The following is a 26,786-nucleotide window of genomic DNA, read 5'->3' as shown; positions in this document are numbered from 1 at the left end:
TGTACTGGAGGGGTCAATCAAGGGGACACATACTTCGGATTTAAATCATAAACGACAGTCATTTTTTTCAATTTTAATTTTATTTTTTCATTGTTTTGTTTTGTTGTCATCGTCCTCCATTTCCACTCCAGTGAAATGTTTTGCTGCTAATATGTCAGTTTCAAATTTACTGCCTTCCCTAAACTGTCTCGCCTTTCTCCGTTTTCTTGACCCAATTTTTGCTTGGTTTCTGAATTTACTTGTTCTTTTTTTTTGTCTTGCCCTTTGTTATCAATGAATATAGTGTCTAGTTGCTATTTTGTTTTAATATTATGATTTTTCTGCAGTTTTTAAATGTTCTTTTTCCATACTTCCTTTTGTTTATTTCTAATTATTTACAAGAAAATCCTAGTAAATTTCGCGCGTTTTTATGTTTTAGTTATCGATAGTATCTCTCTTATAATTAATTTAAATTTGTCATTTTTTTTTTGCGATTTTATATTTTTCTTTGATAACATTAATATACTTTCCATTTTCTACCTGCTCAAATAATAATTTTAAGTTACTTTTATGCTTGTGGTTCTATGTACATATTGTCGATTTTTCTTTCTCTGCTCTTGAATTCTTTCCCAATAGTTATTTTCCGGCTTCTTTTGCTTTTACGCATAACAGCTTTAACGTTCGCTTATTCGTAGATCATTGTTGCTTTTATCCTTTATTAGTAAATTAATAGGTAATATCGCTTGTTTTGTTCCGTTATTTTTCGCTTTTGAAAAAATAGTTTTTTGTTATATATTTTTTTCCTTTTTTCTAGAAAGAGAAGAATTGAAAACGCTTATTCATATTCTAATTTCTTTGCTTTTTTGTTATCAAAATTGATCATTACTAAGCAATGTTACAAAAGAGTTTTGATCTCCGAGTCTACAAAAATAGTATTTTTCTTATCTAGTATTTGAATCAACTGAACTTAATCGAAAAAATAATACTTCCTACAATCAGTTAGCCAACCAACCAAGGAGTATTGAAACGAAATAAGATCAATTTTACCCCAATTCTTCGTTGAACTAAAAAGCGATAAGTTACCTCAGAAGGAAATCGTTAAAAGATGGCAGTGCGCATTTGTGTGTTTCTTTTTACAGTTTATCTACTTTTTTGTCCACTGCTTCGAAGCTACGCACTAGGTGTAGCTCATGTCTCGTTCAGAGTTCATAAAGTTGGGTGCCACACTCAAAAAAAAATTTCAAATGCGTTCCTTCCGGAAACTAGTTAGTGATTTTTTGTCTTGCTCTCTACTAGCAATGATAAAACCTATATGTCTTCCGTCACACAGTGGGCTCGTTTTGTTTGCGTTTGGTCAAAATTATAGTTTTAAAATATGACATTTCTTCCGAGTTTCTATGGTTTAGCTATTATTGTTAAATACGGTTTGCTGCATTCTGTTTTCTAAGTTTGTCTGGTATTGTTGTTTGGCTGAAATGTTCACAACTAAGCTTTGGAATTTTTGGTATCCATCGTTTGCTGCTACTCTCTGTGGTGTTTTTCACGCTGATCTGATCTGGAAACCAGCTCCCTAATTCCAGATGATTATTGGTTCGTGATTGAAACTACATGCTTTGTAAATACGTTTGATGACCTATCAACTAAAAGGCTATAGTACCCTACTTGAAGCAGAAGTCGATAAATTACTTTTGTCTTCAATCTGCTGATGAATGGCATTGTGTGACATGTTCCTATTATCCTGTAACATGTATGAAGCGGTCTAAGTAAGCTATGGACGAGTGTTTGATGATGCGTTACGCAGATTTCCAAAAAAAAAGTGGATTCTTGATTACCACTGACATACTTATGAGAAAATCAAGTGACGAGTTGGATTGAGAATTGGTTATGAGATTAGAATCAGCTTATCGGAAAACGTAATTCTGTGCAAGTGCACACTCAAAATTATTGGGCAGAGTTCTCAATGAAATAATAACGCCGGAATTAGATTTGAACTTAGAAAACTTATTTATAACGCAACGCAACGAGAGGTAACTTGATAATAATAAGAGTTGGAAAAAGAATGATCGCAGCAGTCGGTGCGATTGCGCGCCGAAATATTTTTCATTCCGTTTTGCTACCTCTATCTGTCAGCACGCGTGAAGGGGCTCGGCCGATTGTGGGTTCGTTCAGTTTGACCGATGATCCAGCAATTGCTGTCGGCCTCAATACTCCTCCTCAACGATTGCCAGCTACAAGACTAAGCATTGAAGAAAACTTCTGCAACTTGATCCTGCCCAGCGGTTTGGTAAGTGCGTCAGCTACCATCTCTTCGATGGGACGGTATATACCAGCTTCAGCACCCTTTGGTCGCACAGTTCCTTCACGTAAGCTTCTCGGGTTTCTATGTGCTTCGATCGCCGACTGACTCTCTCCGATTCGACGAACTTAATACAACTTTGGTTGTCTTCCAATATCTCCACAGGCAATGTTGCTGAACGACGATCGGAAACGCGAGGCACGATGAATTTTCGTAGGCATCAAACAGAATCTGCGAATAAACACAAACAACCGTTCGGGCGCTTCATTCGTTTGTGTTTCATTTTCGGATCGCTGTTTCTCCCGACGCTATCATCGGGTGATTTTCCATCGCTCGGTAATGTGAACGGTACGATCCACGCAGCCTGTTCTTCGCGAAGAGCAGGAAAATATTCATTTCGATCATCTTCATACGGGCTCGCAACAATCACGCTAAACTTGCTCCGCTCAAAAATGAGTGGCGAGCGCACAAAATTGGCCTCTTTTCGTGCAGCACAGATTCTGTGCAAAGGGGCTGTACACAGTTTTGTGCAAACGGTGGTAAACAAAATTCAATGAGTGAAATGAGCACAGAGGAAGAACGCTTGGAATGCGGAATTCACTTCCAATTTTAAAGTTTTTCAGAGATTTTTTCATTTGAATAGCCGAAGTGGAAGCAAATGGGGAAAAAATTTTCGCATTTGCGACCATCTTCCGGCTTTTCGCTAGAAAACATCTCAGAAAACTCCCCATCTTACCAACGGCCAACTACAGGTATACCTCGATTTAGTGGACCCTCGATTATATAGACCCTCGATTTTATGTACTTCGATTTTATGTACATTTTACCTCGATTTTATGGACATCAAAATTTCATGTTAAATTTTTTGATGTTTATCCAATTCTAAACATGCATTATGTAAAAATTAAATAATGTAAGGGATTTAGGCTATGCTTATAAAAGGGTTGGGTCATGTTTTGTTGTAAAATATTGAAAAAAATATTAATTAAGCTTTTACAATATGGGTTTAAAAATGAGGAGACTTCAATTCGACTTACTCAACTCCCTCCCCTTGGTTATGCGACCTTGCCGCGATGGGAGGGCATAATCCATTAGCCCATATGATGGAAACCAAAGGCGTAACCTGTAGTGGTGGTATCACATTTTGGCATTTTTTGCTTAAAGCCGCGTCATAATTCATATGGCATAGACGCAATAATATCTCGGATGTGATCCAACGGACATTCTGCGTCATTGATAGAATTGATGCCCATTTCAAATAATTAATCTATTCGAAGTGGACATTAATACTATTGGTGACGTTCAGTTTGCCTTTTGCTAACCAGAATGATCCGTAGCCACTCTTACTATTAGCTAGCTAGATACATCGTTATCATATACGACGTAGGGAATACTTAGGAATTCTTAGGAAAATGACTAGTAGATTCACTGAGTAGAAATAAGTGGCGACAATCTTATTTTAATATGGTTTTTACATTGCCATAATAAGAAATACCTCTTTTGTAACAGCGGTATAAATAATCTAATTCCAGCTTCATTTTCGCAAAATTTACAAGTAGAAAGTAGGCGTTGTGAAGCATTGCATTTGCCACCGAAAAGTGAATCTTGTAGGAGACTGTAATAGAAGCCTAAGGTAACTTTACTCTTCAATATTCACTATAAAAATGACTATGGAAAGTAAGACACTGAGATCGATCATTAGGGTACACTTGCTAGTTTCGAAAAATTGTTGAACAGACAAGGAAAGCGACTTTTTTCTTTAAGGTTATATGAACTTTATGACCAATAAATACTTTTAACAACAAAAAATAAAATTAACTAGAACTACTACTAAACAGCCTAATTTTGTTAAGACTTGACGACACTTGACATTTAAGACTCTAATCTTACGTAAAAGACAATAGTAATCAGAATAGCACTTGTATGACAAATTATTCAAAACCATTTCGACTAGACAGTATTAGTAATGCACTACTATTTAAAACAAATTCTAATGGAGCTGCTGATTTTCATAATGCTTCCTTTTCTCAGAAGCAAGGGAATATGGGTACTTTTCAAAAACTACCACGTCACAATACTAATAAAAAACAGTGTTCATGTGGGCGCCATTGCCTAGTCCGTCTGAGTATTGGTCCTGGTAGAGGGGAAACTTGGCAAAAGCCAGACCGAGGGTTCAGCCTTGACAAGTTAAGCTGTCAGGAAGCTCCAACTGAATACCATACAAAAAAAAACAAAAAAAAAAAAAAAAAGAGGAGACTTCAGTTCGACTTACTCAACTCGTTTTTTTGGCTTTCGAGTACTTTCAATTTGGATTTTGTCCCAACTTTCAACATGTTGCCATTCACGACTTGCTTCAACTAAGTTTATAGTAATTTGTGCGAATTTTAATTCTTAATAAGAAGTCACCTCTTGTTCTTAGGATTGTTCCAAAAATCCCACAAATTCGCATTTCTTGTAAGGGGATTTTATACTTTTCAGAGATTGATTCAAGTGCCCTTCCAGAGTTTTATCGAAGTAGAAAAAGTTGTTAAATCAAGCAAGAATTTATCAACAAATTACTCAAACGATTATTCATCTTTCTTCAGTATTATTTAAACAAACCTGCTGAAATTATTGCAGTAGTTTTTTTTTCTATATATTCGTTTTGAAGCACGACAATGAGGATAGATTTTTTCAACGATTCGTGCACGATCACTCCAATCGGTATTTAGTTGAGTTTTTCAGAGGGTTTCACCAAAAGTTTTCCACAGTTCAAGGAGTTTTTTCTAAGACAAAAATTTCTCCATTAAGTCGTTGGAAAATTGTAGAAGAAAACTTTATAGTGATTTACATTCATTTCATTTATTTAGTTAACATCTACACAGATAACACTGAATCAACAATTTCACGCCACAATACTCGGTTCGTGGCCGCATCTCTCCATCCTCGGTTCTGCCCCACGCTCGCCAAATCGATACGCACTTGATCCGCCCACCTAGCTCGCTGCGCTCCACGCCTTCTTGTACCAACCGGATCCGAAGCGAATACCATCTTTGCAGGGTTGCTGTCCGGCATTCTTGCAACATGCCCTGCCCATCGTATCCTTCCAGCTTTGGCCACCTCCTGGATACTGGATTCGCCGTAGAGTTGGGTGAGCTCGTGGTTCATCCTTCGCCGCCACACACCGTTCTCCTGCACACCGCCGAAGATCGTCCTAAGCACCCGACGTTCGAAGACTCCAAGTGCTTGCAGGTCCTCCTCGAGCATCGTCCACGTTTCATGCCCGTAGAGGACTACCGGCCTTATGAGCGTTTTGTACATGGTACATTTGGTGCGGGCGTGAATCTTTTTTGACCGCAGCTTCTTCTGGAGGCCATAGTAGGCCCGACTTCCACTGATGATGCGCTTCCGTATTTCACGGCTAACGTTATTGTCAGCCGTCATCAAGGATCCAAGGTAGACGAACTCGTCGACCACCTCGAACGTATCCCCGTCTATCGTAACACTGCTACCTAGGCGAGCCCTGTCGCGCTCGGCCCCACCAGCTAGCATGTACTTTGTCTTGGCCGCATTCACCACCAGTCCAACTTTTGCTGCCTCGCGTTTCAGGCGGGTGTACAGGTCTGCCACCTTTTCAAATGTTCGGCCGACGATGTCCATATCATCCGCGAAGCAAACAAATTGACTGGATCTCGTAAAAATCGTACCCCGGCTGTTAAACCCGGCTCTCCGCATAACACCTTCTAGCGCAATATTGAACAACAGGCACGAAAGTCCATCACCTTGTCGTAGTCCCCGGTGGGATCCAAACGAACTGGAATGTTCGCCTGAAACCTTCACACAATTTTGCACACCTTCCATCGTCGCTCTTATCAGTCTCGTGAGCTTCCCGGGAAAGCTGTTCTCGTCCATGATTTTCCATAGCTCTACGCGGTCGATACTGTCGTATGCCGCCTTGAAATCGATGAAAAGGTGATGCGTTGGGACCTGGTATTCACGACATTTTTGGAGGATTTGCCGTACAGTAAAGATCTGGTCCGTTGTCGATCGGCCGTCAACGAAGCCGGCTTGATAACTTCCCACGAACTCGTTTACCACTCGTTGCCATCCACTGTTTTGACAGATATACCACATGCTTTGTGTTTACATATAGTGGTGAGAGGGAGTCAAACATAACTCTTCTCACTACTACAATTGCAGCTTTTATGACGGGGAAAAGTGGTGGTTTAAATTGGTCACTTTTCTTTCCAATACTATTCATCTTATGTGGGCGAAGGAGCAAAGGAGCAGAACTTCAACAACTCAACAATACAGGTGTCGCAGGTTCGAGACGCAAAATGAGGAATTTCATCATCATAAAACAAGGATCAATATGTGGCAATTTCAAGTCCTCGAAAGGATTAAAACCACCAAAATGAATAAGTCTGATACGGAGAAGTACTATCTCAATCATTTTATTACATTTTGCATACTATTCGAGGTTTCCATTTTCATTCATTTATTTATTTACCTCGTGTACCAGCTGCTTGGCCGCATACGCGAAAGCTCTCTGGCTGCGTACGCGAAAGCACAAAATATTCGCCCGAAAAACCTGGCGAAAACAACTGACGTTTCTCACGTGGTCTTATATCAGCACTAGTGATGCCGAGAAGCACGGTTATATCTTCGCATTATAATGGCACGCTATTTCGCCTTTTCTGGCATTATAATAGCATTATATGCGTATATAAAACTGACAAGCATCAAATGATTACTCTATATGCGCATATAATGCTGTTACCGTGCCGCATTATCGTGCTTACTGGTTACTTGGGTATAATTTAATCTTTGAGATATGCAGAAATGTTATTTGTTTTTACGCTGTGTAAGGAATTGTAAATAAAATTTCAAATGAGTTTGGCTCCGTAATAACTGATAGCGCTTGAGCCTTTGAATAAACAAATAAGTAAAACAGTTTTTGTCGTTTTTAGTCGTATCCTTATGAAAAACATGTATAATTTGAATTAGAATGCAATACTTCATTGACGGACTGATTTCATCAAGAATTTGTTAACTCAAGCCAACTTCGGAACATTGACCCTAGTATCAAACATTAGTTTTTCAGCGATAATGATACATTCTAATGAAGTTTTAACTGAACAGAAAGCAAAAAAAAGAGATAGAAATTTTGCTTCGATTTTATGTACAATTCGATTTTATAGACAATTTTGAAATAAAAATGTCCACTAAATCGAGGTATACCTGTATTTGCTACCGAGCGGAAGATCATTGACAGTTCCGTTTCCATCGATCCCCGCACAGCCGAAGGCCAACACGTCGGCAACTCACAGAATGAGTGCGACCTACACAGAATTTTCACTCAGTCAGCCAGTTCTGCATTGGTTGCCTCATTCTGTGTAGTTTTAATACATGCGCTGCGTGGAGCTGGCTTAGCGTGAAGTGTTTGCTTGACTTTACGAGAAGAAGCAACCTTGCAATGAATCACCAGAATGAACAGCGCGTGGATAAATGAATCCTACGAGTGGAAAGGCTTTGCGAACCACTTATCGGTGTGTTCATTTTGCTTCTTCGGCGTTGCATCCGTTCGCTTTTTGCGATGCTCTTCGTGACGCAAAAATGTAAAATGAATTTTGGCGAATGTTGGATGGCGAAGATGTGTCGATCATTGTTCACGAAGAAGATCCATCGCAACACTGTCCACAGGTTCCAATTGTGGTTCGCCAAAATCTTCGAGCAGCTTCCGAAGCCACACTGCCTCCTGACTTGCCTCACTTAGAGCAACGTACTCCGACTCCATTGAGGACAAAGTTACGCAGCTCTGCAAACGACTTGCCCAAGATATTGCCGCACCAGCGAACAAGAAGATGTTGCCGGTCATCGATTTCCTCGTTTTGGCATCACCAGCCCAATCTGCGTCGGAATAACCTATTAGTTTTCCAGCTGGTTCTCCGTACTGCAGACACCAGTCTTTCGTCGCCTTCAAGTAGCGGACAACACGTTTGGCCGCCACCCGTCTTCCCGTGGTGCACTGACACTTCTGCCTAGAATCGAAGCGCTCACTGCTATATCCGGCCTGGCACAAACCGCAATGTAGAGTAGGGCTCCGACTAAGCTCCTATACTTTGTTGCATCCTCCAGAAGTGGACATTCCGACTTGCCCTTCGTGAATCCTTCCTCCATTGGCGTTTTCGCCTGCTTAGCGTCACGAAGTCCAAATCGCTCAGCCACAGCCCATGGCCGTAAGCGCCGTATGCGGCAGATGAGAAGAAGTGGCGAGAGTGACGAATGAAGAGCTGGCAGAAGTCGTGAAATCATTCTCGTCAAACAACGCACCGGGACCCGATGGTATCCCGAATATTGCCTTAAAAACGGCAGTGAACGCGGATCCGGACATGTTCAGAACCACTATGCAATGATGCATTGATCAAGGAATCTTCCCGGATGCATGGAAGCGACAGAAATTGGTGCTACTACCAAAGGCGGGAAAACCACCAGGTGACCCGTCGGCGTATAGACCTATCTGTCTTCTAGATACGACGGGCAAGTTATTGGAGAGGTTGATTCTCAACAGGCTAGTACCGTATACGGAGAGTGTGGAGGGCCTGTCAAACAACCAGTTTGGATTCAGAAAAGGTAAATCTACTCTGGACACCATCCAGTCGGTCGTTCAGACAGCTAAGGTGGCAATCGAGCATAAGAGGAGCGGCATCCGTTACTGCGCGGTTGTCACTCTGGATGTGAAGAATGCGTTCAACAGCGCAAGCTGGGAAGCAATAGCACACGCGCTTCACCGCCTCAAGGTACCGGTGCAGTTGAGTAAGCTTCTAGAAGGCTATTTTGATGGTAGGATTCTACTGTATGACTCAGAGGAGGGGCAGAAAAGCGTAAGAGAAATCGAGGAACTTGGACGGAGAATTCCATGTCGAAGCTGCGTACATTTTCGTGGAAGAAGCCATCAGTTTATTATGAAGCAATTTTTGGAAGTGGAAGTGTTTCATTGAAATTGGAAGAATCTTGGAGTTGTTCACGAAGGAATCACTGTAAAAAGAAGGATGATACTAGGAGAATTTTCTGAAGATATAATTTGTTGATAATAATGCCGAAAGTAGATCTGAATTAGTTGAATCATTTGTTGCATTTGCTTTTCGGTTTGCCCTTTGAATGAAACACCACACTAGACAATGTACTAGACAAATCGGGCTACTTCACGAAAATTCCGAACTGTGGGCGCAGTTGCCTGACCATCACACTTTTTGTTTGCTATAATCAGCTTCAAGTTTATTCAAGTCATAATCTATAAATTCGTGTTTCGTCCAGGATGCGACGGCTCTACGTTGACGGGACTCCGGGCGAACACGTTCGAATACTGTTCGACTTTACTGTTTAATTGTCCATCACCGAGAGGCACTGCTCCTGCTCTGCTCGCAAAAAAAAATGTGCGATAAAAACTACCATTTTAGGGGGTTAACTTAAGCGCTCGCACCGGCAATTTTCAGCAGACCAGAAATGCGCTTGATTTTACCATGTCTGTAGTTGGAATCAGATTGTTGTAAATTATTTCTGTCAAATGTGCCAGTAATGCGGTGGGGTGTACCGTAAACATAGTAAATTGGTCTGAATTTCCATGGTAGTTTTAAGAATGGGCGTAGTCAGCTAAAATAGTTATTTTTACCACAGAATTTTTTCCCGTGTGTGAGGGATACTAGAGATACTCACAACTCACCAATTTGCGCTTCCCTTTTATACACGGAGAAAAAAAATTGGTAGATACAACTAAACTTCACTTCATTTCAACCAAAATCTTAGGTTGAAAATTGCACAAACATATTCTTAGTTTGATTTAACTATGTACGTTGGTTGCAACAAACTAAAATTCAATGTATTTTTTTAAATAGAAATGTAGTTTGATTCAACCAAGTTTAGTTTGAAACAAACTAGAAATTTGTTGTTTGATTTGACAGCTGCTAAAAACAACCAATATATTAGATTGTTTTAAACTAAGAAAAGTGGGTTGAAACAACAAAAGTTCATTTTGGATCAAACAAGTTGATTGTTTGTTTTTAACAAAATCTCGGTAGGAAACCTTGCTTTGCATTCAATGAAAAATTGAAGAAAAAAATAATACGTTAACGGAAAACATTATTTTATTTATTCGCTCTTCCAATACATAGCAATTGGAGCAAATTAACTGCAATAAGCTAATAATTCATGTCGTTCGCTTGATCACTCCATTGACCCATGGCATGATGGCAGTCCGTAGCTTTTTTCATATAATCCCCGAGGGAGAACACAAAGGTTTCCGGAAATCATTATCTGCGAAATACATACATCGTTGGAGTTACATTACAATGTGTATGTTTAAAATTTTACCTTTGAGTTTTACTTTAGAATATACCGACGAACGGAGCTTATTCCCAGGGAACTTCAGCAAAAGGATCCTGAAATATAATTGAGTAACATGAATATCTGTACACCCGGAAAGGGTTGTGGTATACCACTTCTTATAAGAAGTGTTTAAACACTGCTTGGATAAATAAGTTATGCTTACCAGTAAAGACATGTGGAATACTGATCGTTCAAAACTTTAATGCACTTCACGACTAGTTTTAAGGCTGGGTCTTGCAGCAGATCGCTCCAAAATCTATAACAAAACAAACTGAATATTTGGTTTATTTCAAATCATGAAAATCGTTGGTTACTGTTTCAAACAAAATCTTAGTTAGTTTTAATCTTATATTTCTGTTTGATTTTACGAAATCACTGGAAACATAAACAACCCAGCTTATGGCAAAAGTAAACTATGCTTTGGTTGAAATAAACTAAAATATTGATTCGATACAACCAAAACCAATGTCGAATTAAAATGAAAAACCTAGTTTGAAACATCATAATTTGTAAGGTTGATTCAAACAAAATCATGACTTTGTAACAACAAATTCATGATTAGGAACAAACAAATTTCTAGTTTGAAAAACAACCAAATTTTTGGTTGTTTCAAACTAGCCTGATTTTTCTCCGTGTAGGGAAGCAGTACGGGTAGAAAGGAAAGAGCAAAGCGCACGTTAGCTTGCATCACCATGTCTATCGCTGCTCTGGGCCTTTTGCTACACGAGTAACAATCAGTTGAATAGTCTCATGCTGAGTTGAGCGCTACTGCGCTGCTAAGGGAGAAGCCTACTGAGGGATTCCACGGAGGCATGCAAGTCGATTCTGATCGACCATTTCAAAAATATCTGAAACTTTGCACAGTTTTTCAGTTCCATCTAAATCGTCATTTTCCGATATCAAATCTTCAAGTTGAGTCACGACTAACTTTTCAAAAGGGTGTATGTGAAAATGGTTCAAAAATATTCAAAAAGCTGCACAGCAAAAACGGTTCGTTCTATTGTTAGACAACTAAAGAAACAAAGTTAGACAACTAAATAAAGATTCCAAAAAAAAAAAATACACACAGTAAAAAAAATTTTTTTTGCATTAAAAAACATCATTTTTGTCACAAAAACTCAAATATCTCAAAACCCTATCGGAATACCAACGTAATTTTTTGAGGGAAAACGGTCCATTATATTAGCTATCTGGTGATGGTAAGCCAATAAACAAAAAAGTTATGACATTTCAAATATTTCACAAATTTGACACTAAGTGAAAAAAAATTTTTTTTTTTCATTGTTAATTTTTTTTAGGACCGCAGTTTGTTGCTGAATTTTTTGTTAAGGGTACCACATGAGGTTAACAAATTGTTTTCATGATATTTTATTTAATTATTCATAACTATTATAGCATCTATTAGAAAGTTAGACGCGATCCAGTGTTGTGATCTAAAGTCTTGATAGTGTCATATTTTTTATTGTACGTAACTGAAGAAAAATTCTCTCAATAGTGTTGAAACCTTTTGATAAAAGAAACCTATAAGAAATCTAATATTGAAGACAAAAGCTACAAAAAAAGTTTTCTATACAGGTATACGACTAGTTTACCTGCAAAAAGTTTACCTCGTAGAGAACAAGGCGGGTCTATACCCAGGTGATCTAGTATACGTAAAGCAGGTCGGTTTTCTCGGCGCTGGTTTTCTCCACAAAGTTAAAATCTGATTACACCTGGGACCCGCCTTGGTAAAGAATAGACTTTGTTAATCATATTTGGGAGAAAGCGAGTAACTTCAACAACATCAAAAACATGATAGGTACATACCATGAACATACTCACGAAAAAGCTAAAAATATACTACCACTATGGTTATAAAAGATTTAATTGTAAAATTTTTCTTCAGTCAAGCAAACGACACCAAACTAGTCAGTAAAAACTTAAAAGTGATTTTGTTTATTAAAATCTAACGAGCAACATGAGTAGTCGCTTTCTCAACTGTTGCAGGCCGTTTGCAGAAAAAAAGTGTTCGAAAGAGCTACGAAATCTCACCGAAAGCACCATAGATAAACTGAAAGCGGCTGGTTATGCTCCAATGTCTACATTGAATACAAATTTACGCATTTGTACGTCCTGCCGTTTAAACGTTGACAAACGGGCAATCTGTACATCATCGGTGGATCAGGTTGCAGGAAGTTCGAAAACAACAACAACTGAGGAATTACTAGATGCACCGACAACAACTGAGGAGTTACCAGAAGTACCAAGTGCAGATAGTCTTGCCACGGTACCATCAGCGACATCTGTTTCAACAAATCAATCAGAAGATGAGTGCATCCAGAAGGTCAACATCGAACGCTTCAACGAAGGGATAGCTGGAATAAAAGTGACTCCGATTAAATGGACGAAGATGGGTTACGTCAATTATCCCGAGAAAAAATACCGTGAAATCAACGAAGCTGTACGAAGAAACCTCTTCAAATTAGGACCTGAGGATGTGGAAAATACAGACTACGATGAGGTAATTATGAATATCAAGGAAAGGTTCTCGAATCTAGCCACGACAAGGAAAGAAAAATTATTGATTTTGTCGATGCTGCCAAGCTCGTGGTCTATTCAAGACGCCATTGATGAGTTCAAAACCAATAGAAATACAGCAAAAGAGGCAAAACAATTCAAAAACATTTGTCTTGCTACCAAAAATGCTAGGTCGAGTACTTCATTAACAGATGAGACAAAAGAAAAAATAATTCAATATTTTGAAGACGATGAAGTAAGTAGAGCTATGCCTGGCCAAAAAGATTATGTATCTGTAAAAAAAGATGGAAAGCGTCAAACAATCCAAAAACGATTAATGATGACTACTTTGACAGAAGCGTATACACGCTTCAAGGAAGTTAACGAAAATATAAAGGTAGGTTTTTCCTCATTTGCAAGCCTTCGTCCAAGGCAATGCAAGCTTTTATCCAATTCAGGAACACATAATGTTTGTGTGTGCACAACACACGAAAATATTAACCTAATCTTACATAGTTTGAAAAGAATCAATTTATCAAAGGATATTAAAATGTTAACTGGTAGTCTTTTGTGTGAAAATACAACATCAAATTGCTATCTACGATCTTGTTCGGATTGTCCAGATTCTTCATCATTGGAAAATACTTTATTCGCTGAGTTTGAAGAAAATTATATTGATCAGTTATCATTTGAGCAATGGGTGACCACGGATAGGTGTGACCTAGAAACTATTGTAAAACCTGTAGATGAGTTTGTGTCATTTTTTTGCTTGAAATTAGAAAGTTTAATTCCTCACGACTTTATTAAAACAGAGCAATCCCGCTTTTTAAAAAATACGAAAAATACATTACAAGATGGTGAATTTTTAGTCATTTGTGATTTTTCTGAAAACTATAGCTTTGTATTGCAAGATGAAGTGCAGTCCCATCACTGGAACGTACAACAAGCTACAATTCATCCATTCGTTATTTCAATGGAAGTACGCAAATTGAACATTTTAGTTTTATTGTTATTTCCGAAGATTTAAGACACGACTCAGTATCTGTAAATTTGTTCATTGCCAAAATGATTAACTTTTTACGCGTTGATAAGGATAAAGAAATCAGAAAGATATATTTCATGTCTGATGGAGCAACATCGCAGTACAAAAACCGTAAGAATTGTTCGAGCCTATGTCAATTTAAATCAAAGTACGGAATTGATGCAGAATGGCATTTCTTTGCTACGTCACATGGCAAAGGTCCTTGTGATGCTATTGGAGGAACCATAAAGCGCATGGCCACAAGAGCAAGTTTAGCCAAAGAATGTGAGCATCCAATTAAAACTGCAAAAGAACTATTTGATTGGGCGAATCGCAGAAAAGAAGAAGATTTAACAAAATTATCATTTTGTTTTACTACTACTGAAGAGTACGAATTAACGGCATCAGAGCTCAGCGAGCAATATAATAACGCGAAAACGATCCAAGGAACCCAAAAATTTCACTGTTTCATTCCATTGTCAGAAAATAAAATTAAAGCAAAACTATACTCGAACTGTACTGATAATGATGCAAAAGTGTTCGATATTGTAAAAAAATTGAATAACAATAAATAAATAAATAAGTATTAATAAAATGTTTTCATGATCTCATAACGCATACCCAAGTCCAAAACTTTTAAAGTTTATATATAACATTTAGAAACTCATCGATCATACTCTAAAAAAAATATCCTGGTAAAAAAAAAAAATATTTTCGTGTAATCTGTTAATTCATTTTAATTTATACATATATACATATACATATAATATTTATACATATACATAATATTTATACATATAATATACATAATACTAATGAATACATGAAAACGACTTGTTTAATTCACGCAAGGCCCTTAACAATAAAATCAGCAACAAACTGCGGTTCCCGTAATAATTTACACCGAAAAACAATTTTTTTTTTCTACTAAATGTGAAAATTGTGACATGTTTGAAATGTCATAACTTTTTTGTTTATTGGTTTACCATCACCAAATTTTTATGGTAGATAGCTAATATAATGGACCGTTTTCCCTACGTTGGTATTCCGATAGGGTTTTGAGATATTTGAGTTTTTGTGTCAAAAATTATGTTTTTTAATCCAAAAAAATTTTTTTTTTACTGTGTGTATTTTTTTTGGAATCTTTATTTAGTTGTCTAACTTTGTTTCTTTAGTTGTCTAACAATCGAACGAACCGTTTTTGCTGTGCAGCTTTTTGAATATTTTTGAACCATTTTCACATACACCCTTTTGAAAAGTTAGTCGTGACTCAACTTGAAGATTTGATATCGGAAAATGACGATTTAGATGGAACTGGAAAACTGTGCAAAGTTTCAGCTCAATAGAAAAAAATGAATTAAAACTTTACCAAATTTTGGTGCTGTTGCTTGGAATCACTCTACTGCGGTGCGAGATCGAACAATTCGTTATACTGCAAACAATGCCCACTTACCACGTTATTTTTTGTAGTCTCCCAAAAAAGTGTTGCGTATGTTTTCACAAGAAGCATCCTAAAACTCATCCAATCCTACCCATCCAACATCGTCATTTCGTCAAAAACTGCTAATTTTGAAAATACTCTTGTAAAATCTACTCACGTGGGAAAGCTCTATTCGTTCCATTTGGTTACAATAGTTGGCGTAGCAAAATGTGGACAAACGTTTACCTGGACCTAGCTCGTAAGCTTCCTATTTCTGCTAAACGGAAGAAAAATTTCTCATCTGTTAAATATTGGCTTCCAAAAATGTTCCTAAATGTTGACTTAAGTTCTCTCTGCACCTAAACCTTCTGTTGCTTTCGACGGCATGGTTACGCATTTCTTTTATCTTTTGGTTTATCGAGCTCATTTGAAAGTGTGTGTGTTTTTTTGTGTGGATTACCCACGCGATTGTTAACGTTTTCGATAATACAGCTTCTAGCTACGAGAGAACAGAAACGTAAAAAACCGATCGCGCGCGCATATTGAGAAATTGACTGGCTATTTCATAGATTAGATGTGAGTCGAATAATGACTTTTTAGAACGAAAAAGAATGCTGTCATGCTCTCGATTTAACAGCTTCACTATCCAGCTCCGATAAACGTACTGGTAGAAAACTTTGTTTTTTCATTGTTAAATCGCTTAGATTGGTCTACTAAAAAGGGGCGGAGGTTTTACACAATGTTAATTTCTCATGGTATACAATGTTCTTTTCTCTTTGGTAGCAAAAATCGAACTAATAGATCGGTGTTTTACGTAATATGTCGACGGATAAATTTGTCTTTGTTCGGCTTTTACTTATGAAGTTTCTGGGAAAGTTTTTCCCAGACAGTTTCATTTCATTTTTCAAATTTTCGATTTTTCTTGCAATGCTTTTGTGAACTAAACTAATAGACACTAACAATTCGATTGTGTGATTTTTTTACGATATTTTAGTCTCTAGTGATCATTATTAACAGTGCTCAACAGTGATTCGGTAATGTTGATTTGTTTTGCATACTATCGGATAACTGAGGATTTTTGATGAAGTATAACATAAGGTCAAGTAACTTTTTGTTTAATTTATCTGTCAACTATCATTTAGATGCAGCAGGATTTCAAACACTTATGCATTAGCATAACCCATTTCCAGCGAGAAGGAAATTTTCAAAATTCGATTTTCAAGACACATTTTACCACTAAAAGGAGCGCAGGCATTTTTTGTCCAAATCGAAAAGGATCCAATCACACAAATTAGCTCAAAATAATTGCACTTGGAGTCTTCTGAACGAGGGGGAAGAGACTCTCGTTGTGGAAGACTTGGATTGCAATTTGTTCATGACTCATGGCCAATGGCAAAATCCTGCTGTGACCTAAATAGCCTATAAGGTACTAAACATAATGGTTATACCCGAAATTATTAACAATCTTTCAAAACTTAAACAGTTTCCTATAACGATTGTGTTCTGTGGCTTATAAACTAATTAATTGCTCATCTCGTATGTTTGCATGCTCTTATTTTTTTCATTCTGATGAAAACAATTTAAATGTGTGAGTGTGTTTTCATGAGCCATCATTTTATACTTTCTCTCTCGCTCTCGCTCTCTACTCACGCATACGCCACACAATTTTACTCAAAAATTTCGCTAGTCGAAAATCAACAAACTGCTTTTTTTAGTAACTATTGCGTTGGTTCCACATGTCGACTCGTAACTACAAAATTACTGGTAGTAACAAAATATATCGTCATTTTTATCATTTTTTAATCATTATCCTTTTTTTGTGTAAAAAAATACAAACGTCTTTACAACTTTTTTTTTTTGATACATCGTAGAAAAAGATGGACGAGAAATTTTTGCTTCAATGTGTTATCCTTACTGCTTCGGCTCTTTCTATCTTCCTAACTGCAGCGATGCGTGTTACGGTAAGTTTTTTGCTGGATTTATCCTAAATTTCGAAGCGAGTCTAGTTTTGCACAAAGATATCTGAATGCTTCCTTTTTTCGATTGGGGACCGTTCCGAAAGATATTCAAAAGAGTGATATGCAAATAAAAAGACGATTAAACTGAAACAGAACAGGAAAAAAGCATGATTTGTTTTGACAGAGGATGTTCATAGAGAATCAATTTTACAAATACAAATTGAAAACCCAGAAATTTGGACGCGGTTACACCGAATGATAAAAGTTGTTTGACACAATAGGGTCCTAAAGCCCTGTGCCAATTTTAGTGCCAATCACTTAAGTTTAGGCTAAAACACATGTTTACTCAATTTTTTAATGATTATCGTTTGTTTAAATCCAAAAAACATTGTTGTGTTATTTTAGTTTTTGTCACACCCCTTGCTTTAAACTCAAATTTTGGGTGTATTTTGTTTTCCGTGTCCCTTCCGAAATGTCAGATAGGAACAACCCCAGTGTTAAAACTAAAAGCCCTGCGGTGTTTTTGTCGACTAAGCGAACGTCAAACATGATCAAAAGTGTCAAGGTTCATTTATGAAACAAAATTTTAAATTATAGTTTAAATATGCTTGCACTTGCTTTAAACTCAAATTTTGGGTGTATTTTGTTTTCCGTGTCCCTTCCGAAGTGTCAGATAGGAACAACCCCAGTGTTAAAACTAAAAGCCCTGCGGTGTTTTTGTCGACTAAGCGAACGTCAAACATGATCAAAAGTGTCAAGGTTCATTTATGAAACAAAATTTTAAATTAAAGTTTAGATATGATATAACCGATATTTGAGCGGGAAAAAATGCTAAAGTAATTGCAGAAACATGCTCTTTCGTGTTATTAAATAAAAACAAGATTTCATTAAACATTTTAGGACCCTATTAACCAATTAATTACCATTTGGTATAATGATCCAATGTAACATAACATGGAGAACTAACTATAAAACCCTAATTATTTCAAACGACTTTATGCCAAAAAAATCACTCAATTTGCGACTTTATGTCACCTTTACAATCTCTTTAGTTTTGAACTAAAGAATAATAATTGTTCAATAGTTTTACTAACAGAGTCTCAAAAAAAGAGCTTCTAATTGATTCAAATTGCTCACAGACTTCGAATCCACCGAAAACATCCATACAATTCATTCGCTGATGCTGTGTACGACGAACGAGGTTTTTCCACCTGTGCTATACAAGCTACAACAGCGCGACCCTTGAAGGCATAAAAATATCAAATTTTGTCATTATCAGAGATTCTACTCAGCTTCATAAACTGCTTTTGATGAGATGAACCAGCTTAGGGTTAGAAATCACAATCTTCCATGAAATAAGTAACCAACAAGGCCAGTAAACGTTGAAATCCTATATTAAATCAGAACAGTGCACTGCCCTATAGTAAAACTATATACCTATATTAGGCGATGAAACTCATTGAGAAATCAGTAAAACAAAATTAGACAGTGGCGAATCAAGCAATAGTTGTGAGTGGGTTAAAGGCATAATTGGCATGCCACTGTGTTTCAAAGGTTAGTTATCAAATTAAAATACTTACATTTACTACTCCATTTCTGCTAGGTAACACAAGGATTGCAGCAACTGAGTGCTTAAAAATCTCTTAGAAGGTATTTCTAAGAATTAAGTTTGCTATCACTCGTGGTATTAGGCAATATATTCCTTCGTGTAATTTCCATGATTTTCTCCAGAAATTTCAGCAAAACAAAATTCCTTCCAGGATTCCAAAACTATTCCAGACGTTTGCCTAAAAATATATCCTGGAAATGCTTCATTTTGCTTCTTGGGAGTTCTCCAAGAATTTGTCAAGGAAATTTTCAAGAAACTGTTTTCACAAATTATTCGAGGCCATTCATGTTTTTGTACAGGAAAATACTAAAGAAACTCTTTAACGATTATTTTTGTTACAATAAATGTTAATTGTTGAATGTTTGTTTTTACGTGAAACAAATTTTTGGTGGATATTCCAGCTGGAGAGCTATTTTTGAAGAATATTCATTTTCTATCTAACAGCAAAAAAAAACAACATAATTCGTAGAAGATAAGCTTGTTTTTTCACCATGCAATCTGTATGGAAAGAAAAAATAGTGAAATAACATCGTTCTTTTTTAACAGATTTTTGTCTCTTACTTTGTTAACCCTTTCAATTCTTGTCAGAATCACTGAAACTGATTGCAACAATTGGAGAGATCCCAGCAAAATATTTATAGAGTAAAGTGGGGCAAAAGTTCGAGTGGGGCAAAAGTTTCTTTTGAGGATTTCTAGCTAAATTCAAAACAAGACTTATAAATGTCATGGTGGTTCGAATTCTATTTAAGTAAGAGACTTTCACTCCAAATATCATAAAAATTGATTGAGATTTCGAAAAGTTATTGCTATTTGTTGTTTTTCGACGAGAAAATTGTAATTTTCGGTCAAACTTTCGTTGCATGGAACCAAATGAGGATAAAATCTTTTTCAATATTTTTTGTAAGGGCGTTTCTAGGCCTATCATAAGGATTCTTTGAGGTGTATTAGTTTCTGCATAAATGCTTGGAATCATTTTTTAGCCCACAGTGGGGCAAAAGTTCGAATCAGCGGGGCAAAAGTTCGACCCATGTATAAACTCACGGAAAAATTTGCAAATAGGGTCCTAAAGGCCTGTCGTTTGGTACTAAACGCTGGCTTTAGGACATTTGGTCGAAAGACATTTGGTCGAATGACGTTTGGTCGAATGACGTTTGGTCGAATGACATTTGGTCGAAAGTACATTTGGTCGAAGGGACATTTGGTCGAATGGACATTTGGTCGAATGGCTTTAGAACTGTTCCGAAAAAATATTATTTTGGAATCGAGTGTTCTTTTGGTTCAATTGATATAAAATCAATCTAAAATGTTTGCACAATAGATGGCTTTACGATTATTTTGGGCAAACATACTATTTTCAGAAGTCAGAATCTATCTACATTATTATTATTATAAGTGTCTATATGGGATGAATTACTCTTGTAAATGCTCTTATTCTGTAGTAAATTTTGGACTGGAAGACAGAAAAAAGTGCGAAGGTAATCAAGGTCTGCTGATTTTTTATTCTTCCAAAATATCATCATTCTTTGGCAAGAAACCTCCAATTTTTTTCATCGTTATTGGAATATTAAACTTTGTTGAATTTATTATTCTTCCAAAATGCCATCATTCTTAAACTGTGGATCTCTATTAAAAAACAACTTCTAGTGTGAGTGCTTGAATCTTTTTTAAGTATCAAGATTTATAGCGCACGACCGTGCGTAAGAGTTTGGAGTGTCCTGATGAGCATTGAACAAATTGGTCACCTTGAATTGTCTGCATATAATGCAATTTTATCCGAAGAATAAAGATACTATCGACTTTTAGTAAAAGTTTTTGATGAATTGCATCAATAGTTAAAGGTTAAATAGGGTTAAATAAATGTTAAATAGGGAACCACAAAAAAATAAAATTGAAAAAAAGTTTTTTTTTTGAATTTTTATTTTTAACGATAATTGTTAAACTTTTATTAAACGTCCTCTGGGTTATTATTTTACTTGTTTTTTTACTTTAAAAATTGAAAAAACCTAACTGATGTCAAAAAATGATGAATCTTATTTTTTCTCCCCTGCATAATTCTCGGATTTTTGAAGGGGGGGGGTTGACATAAAAGAATATTAATATTTGTATCAGCCTTACTGTGTATGAACGTCAGAATGTCACTCTGTAAGATCATTCTAAAAATCCCTATTCGACTATTTTTTCGACTTAAAATCCTTTCGACCAAATGTCATATTCATCTGAGGCAATTAAATTATTTTCGACCAAATGTCCATTCGACGAAACGTCCATTCGACCAAATGTACTTTCGACCAAATGTCATTCGACCAAACGTCATTCGACTAAATGTCATTCGACCAAATGTCATAGATTCCTAAACGCTTAAGTTTAGGCCAAAAACACATGTTTACTCAATTTTTTAATATTTCTCTTTTGTTTAACTCCAAAAAACATTTTTTTTAGATTTTGTCACGCTCCTTGGCTTAAACTAAAATTTTGGGTATATTTTGTTTTCCGTGTCCCTTCCGAAATGTCAGATAGGAACAACCCCAGTGTTAAAACTGAAAGCCCTGTGATGTTTTTATCAACTAAGTGAACGTCAAACATGATCAAAAGTGTCAAGGTTCATTTATGGACCCAATTTTTAAATTAAAGTTTAAATATAATGTAGCCGTTATTTGAGCGGGAAAAATTGCTAAACTAATCGCAGTTACATGCTCTTTCGTCTTATTGAATAAACACAAGATTTCTTTAAACATTTTAAGACCCAATTGCCTAAAATCCACATATTATCTTCAAATTTAGCAAAAGTTGCCTGATCATGCGAAAAATGTTACCAAAATTTTACATTTCCACTTACACGCAAACAAATTTTGTTGTATAATCTACCGAATCCATAGTAGAATTAAGACCAGCACCAACGATTTTCAACCGACTACAAAATTCTGTTAAGTTTACTATAATCTGGTAAAAATCACTGAGCAGTGTAGTAAATGTGACTATGTCCATAGTAGCCTCGACTACAAAGCATTGTATTTCAATCCGTGACACCCACCGTACAACGCAGTATGGTGAAAAGTACAATGCCAAACTTGTCAAATCTAGAATATTTCTAGTCATAAATACTACAACTCTGGTTAAATAAACAGAATATATTTTCTTGTTGACTATGTTATGGTAGAGTTAACAGATTAATGTAGTCGGTTGAAAATCGTTGGTGCAGTTCTTAATTTTACCATGGATTCAGTAGTTTCTACAATAAAATTCATTTCAGTGTAGTTTTGCGAAAAACTGCTATTTTTGAGTGTATTATAATTAACCCTGTTTTGGGTATTTTTTTGATGAAAATTTAGTGTGTATTTTTCGGCAAACTCAAGTTTTCAACTGGTATGAAGTATGCCTGTCATAAAAGTATCGATATCTTGTGTTTTGGCCAGAGAACTTGTGCCCTACACTAGATTCGAACTCATGCCCCACCGGTGGGGCAAAAGTTCGTTAAAGACAATCAATTTTGAAACTGTTATAGCTTAAAATGGGTAAATATTTTGACACAAGTTCGTTCAACAAAATAATAGCCAATATGATGAAGGTTCACTGTATGGTATTTGTTTTGTTTCAACTGCTATTGTTTTCCTGGAAACTTTGATTATGCCACTAAGGTCGAACTTTTGCCCCACCTTACTCTAAAAGTTTTCTGAACGTTAAACCAGAATCTCCAGCTTAAAAAACAATTGATCGTGATTGTAAAGAAATCGCATATTGGTTCCACTACAGATTGGTGTAACAAAAAATAAACTGTATTCTGTTCATCTTTATATGTTTCTAGAGAAGGTATCGAAGTGAAAAGCTAATTGTGGAAGTTTCATTAAAATTTTAGCATTTCTGATTCAATCTTTTAGCTTTACAAATGGGACTGACTTGCGACTCACGGCAGTCTAGGATAATTTAGTTTTTTTTTCTGTAAGCTCTGTAAACTACCTCGACATTGTTAACTACATAATTCTGCGAAGAAAATAACGAGACAGGCTCACAACATTTTGACGCATTTTATTGTATTAGAAATAAAAAAAATGAAGCAGAATTTTGCAGTTTGTTCTATTTTTAGTCAAATCTTTCTATGTGAACTGGTCTGAAAAAGAATAGAAATTTTGATCAAAAAATAGTTAACAATAAATTTGATCTAATATTTTGTTTGTAGAAAATTTCCAGGTGGAAAGAGTACTTCGAGTCATTGTTAGACGGATATTACGGAAGTGGATCTGGTAGTAAAATCCAAATCGATGACGATGGACAGGCTGTGGAACCTCCAACGCTAGATGAGGTAAAGAAAGCTATCAACGAGGTGAAGAACAACAAGGCTGCTGGAAAGGACGAGCTCCCGGCCGAACTTCTCAAACACGAAAGTGAGCAGCTGCACGAACTCCTTCACCGTATCATTTCGAGGATATGGGAGGAAGTACAAATGCCTTTCCTTAAGGTGTTCCTTTTACCACCCCTTCCCCTACTACACAGTTAAAAATAATGAAGATTACACGTCATGTAAACTTCATTTATGCGATGTAAACATGACGTCATGTAAATTTAAGTCTGGAATCATGTAAATTTGTGTTATATGGCATGTAATCAAACAGAATCCTGCTGGATTACACATTCGATAGGGCCGATCAACGACGGTGAAATCCTAGATAAATTCCGGCAGTGCAACTTGCAGACTCATTATCTGTTTGTAGATTTCAAAGCAGCGTACGATTCAGTGAAGAGAAACGAGTTTTGGCAAAATATGTCTGAACATGGATTTCCGGCGAAGCTGATTAGACTGATTCGTGCAACGCTTAATGGATCGAAATCAAGCGTGTGGGTGGTGGACGAGATTTCCTCATCGTTTGTTACCTTAGATGGATTGAAACAGGGCGACGCTCTTTCTAACTTGCTGTTTAACAAAGCGCTCGAAGCAGTGATGCCACATACACAGATTTATCTGTAATTACACAGATTTTTTATTGTTTTTGCCTACATATATCTGTGATCACAGATCAAAGACTTTTGAAGTAAAAAAGATTTTTAAGATTTTTGGTTGCTATATTTTGGTTGCTTTTTTCTCAAAAATTTCAGTATTTTACATTTTTATAAACAATTATGAATCTCTTACTTAGGGGCCCAGATAGCCGTAGCGGTAAACGCGCAGCTATTCAGCAAGACCAAGCTGAGGGTCGTGGGTTCGAATCCCACCGGTCGAGGATCTTTTCGGATTGGAAATTTTCTCGACTTCCCAGGGCATAGAGTATCTTCGTACTTGCCACACGATATACGCATGCAAAATGGTCATTGGCACAGTAAGCTCTCAGTTAATAACTGTGGAAGTGCTCATAAGAACACTAAGCTGAGAAGCAGGCTCTGTCCCAGTGGGGACGTAATGCCAGAAAGAAGAAGAAGAATCTCTTACTTTAGTCGAATAAGTTCACATTAATTTTTTGACATGCTAAGAACAGCCATAACACGTTTAAAATGGTTCTTATTGATCTAAAAAATTAAAATTATGGATTTTTGCGCATCACAGATTTATACCAAGATTTTTAGGGCTGACTTAAGATAAAAAAAGATTTTTGCAACCGAAAACACAAATGAGAATCGGAAAAAATGTGGCAACACTGGCTCGAAGGTGCTATCAGGAGAGCCGGTGTGCAGAGAAGCGGTACCATTATCACACTTTCTCATATGCTCCTTGGCTTTGCGGACGATATCGACATCATCGGGATTGACCGTCGGGCAGTAGAAGAGGCGTTCGTGCCTTTCAAGAGCGATGATCGGGCTCACGATCAACATCACAAAAACGAAGTAAGGTAATAAAATGTAATACGCCCCCCCCCCTTAAGAAAAAACTGCTCTATCGCAGTAGCAAATGCATCTCTTCTAATGTTGTCTATGTCAACGTGTTGCTTACTTAGTTGGCCATGCTCTGCACGCAACTTTCTCTTTCCAGGTTGCTTCAAAAAAGTATACACGATGTTCTTTTGTGAACGGTCCCAATGTTTACGTTTCAAAACAAGCCGGGCAATATGCCAGTAGAAACATTAACCTAAGAATGCTAATGTCGCTGCTGTTCGTGTGACCAACATCTAGTTTGTTGCGATGTGACAGCGTGAGCACCGGGCCTCAAAGTGTCAAAGGCCAAAACAAATCATTCACTATGGACCGATGCACGAGTTCACTAATTTGACGTTAGAGCGGTGCCGAATTCACGGGTTGCCATGGTCCCATAAATAACACGGCACCGCTAAAACGTCAAATAGTGAACCCGTGCATAGGTCCATTGCGTGGGATCGATCAATTAATAAAAAATAACAATTAAAGGTAATAATTAGTTAAATCAGTTTTATGACAACAGCGCCACTAGCGTTCTACTACTAATATTTCTATTAATATGCCCCTCCCATAGAAAAAAGTTCCACAGCGTTGTATAAATGTTTCCAAGAAGAATTCCACCACCTGCTAATCTTAAAAGGGCCCATTAGCAGTCGTATTCCGGTAAAAGTTATTGTATTTAGTTCGATAGTAAAGAATGGGCTTCATCCCCCCTAAGGCTTGCTTATCAAAAGCAAAATTTTAAACCAAAAACCTGATTTTCGATATTTTTAGAATTTCTATTGATTGTTTATATTTTTCAAAGAACATATATGCGCAACATAATTTTTCCGCGAATATTTAAGGTATGTAATCATATTTACATGTGAAAGAACCCTCAATCTCGTGAAAATGAAGAGGGGCGTATTACACCGAGTTACCATGATAGCTGGTGGCCAACGTGGGTCCGGACGTGTTAGTGGTTGCGAAATGGTGCTAGGTGGTGATAAGTTTGAAGTTGTGGAAGAATTTGTGTATCTTGGAACACTAGTGTCATGCGATAATGCCAGTGAGGTGAAAAGACGTATTGCAGCTGCGAGTCGGGCTTTCTACAGGCTCCGTAACCATCTGACGTCCCGTAGTCTGCAAACGAAAACAAAACTCGCGTTATATAAGACACTGATCCTTCCGGTTGTCCTATATGGCCATGAATCATGGACATTGAAGGAAGTCGACCGGAGAGCTTTCGGGGTGTTTGAACGTAAAGTGCTACGAACAGTACGGTAAACTAGAAAACGGCATCTGGCGGCGTCGCATGAATCACGAGTTGTACCAAGTGTATAAAGAGGTGGATATTGTCAAGCGCATAAAACACGGCAGGCTGCGTTGGGCTGGTCACGTTGCCCGTATGCCGGAAGAACGACAAGCAAAGATTATAATCAACAGAGAACCCGAACGAGACCGCCGACTTTGTGGAAGACCGCGCCCACGATGGCTTTTTGCAGTTGAGGAGGACTTAAGGGCACTTAACGTTCAGGGCGACTGGAAGCGATTGGCCCAAGACCGAGCCCAGTGGAGAATACTCATCCATTCGGCGCAGATTTATCGTAGCGAATTGTAGCCCATCAAGTATCAAGTAAGTAAGAATCCTTGGAGAATTGTATATGCAAATAATCGGAAGAATTGAAAAATAATATTTTTTGTGGCATTTTGTGGTGTTGAACCACAAATGAATATTTAAAGTATCCAAAAATCCATGGAGAACTAACTTGAGAAATCTTAGAAAGGGACTGCAGGAGAGATCTCTGGATAAAAGCTTTAAGAAG

At 37.1% G+C, this 26,786-nt stretch overlaps 1 long non-coding RNA gene across 1 annotated transcript; it reads right to left on the bottom strand.

The window, feature by feature from the left end:
* Nucleotides 1-245: 245 nt before the first annotated feature.
* LOC110676606 lies at nt 246-17,885 on the bottom strand. Its single transcript, XR_002500556.1, has 2 exons — nt 15,755-17,885; nt 246-1,717 (listed from the first exon to the last, which is right to left on the bottom strand). It is a non-coding gene; the product is annotated as an uncharacterized LOC110676606 (long non-coding RNA).
* Nucleotides 17,886-26,786: the final 8,901 nt, after the last annotated feature.

This window comes from Aedes aegypti, chromosome 2 (genome assembly GCF_002204515.2).
Source record: "Aedes aegypti strain LVP_AGWG chromosome 2, AaegL5.0 Primary Assembly, whole genome shotgun sequence".
NCBI classification, from domain to species: domain Eukaryota; kingdom Metazoa; phylum Arthropoda; class Insecta; order Diptera; family Culicidae; genus Aedes; species Aedes aegypti.
This window is presented reverse-complemented; position numbering and strand designations above follow the sequence as displayed.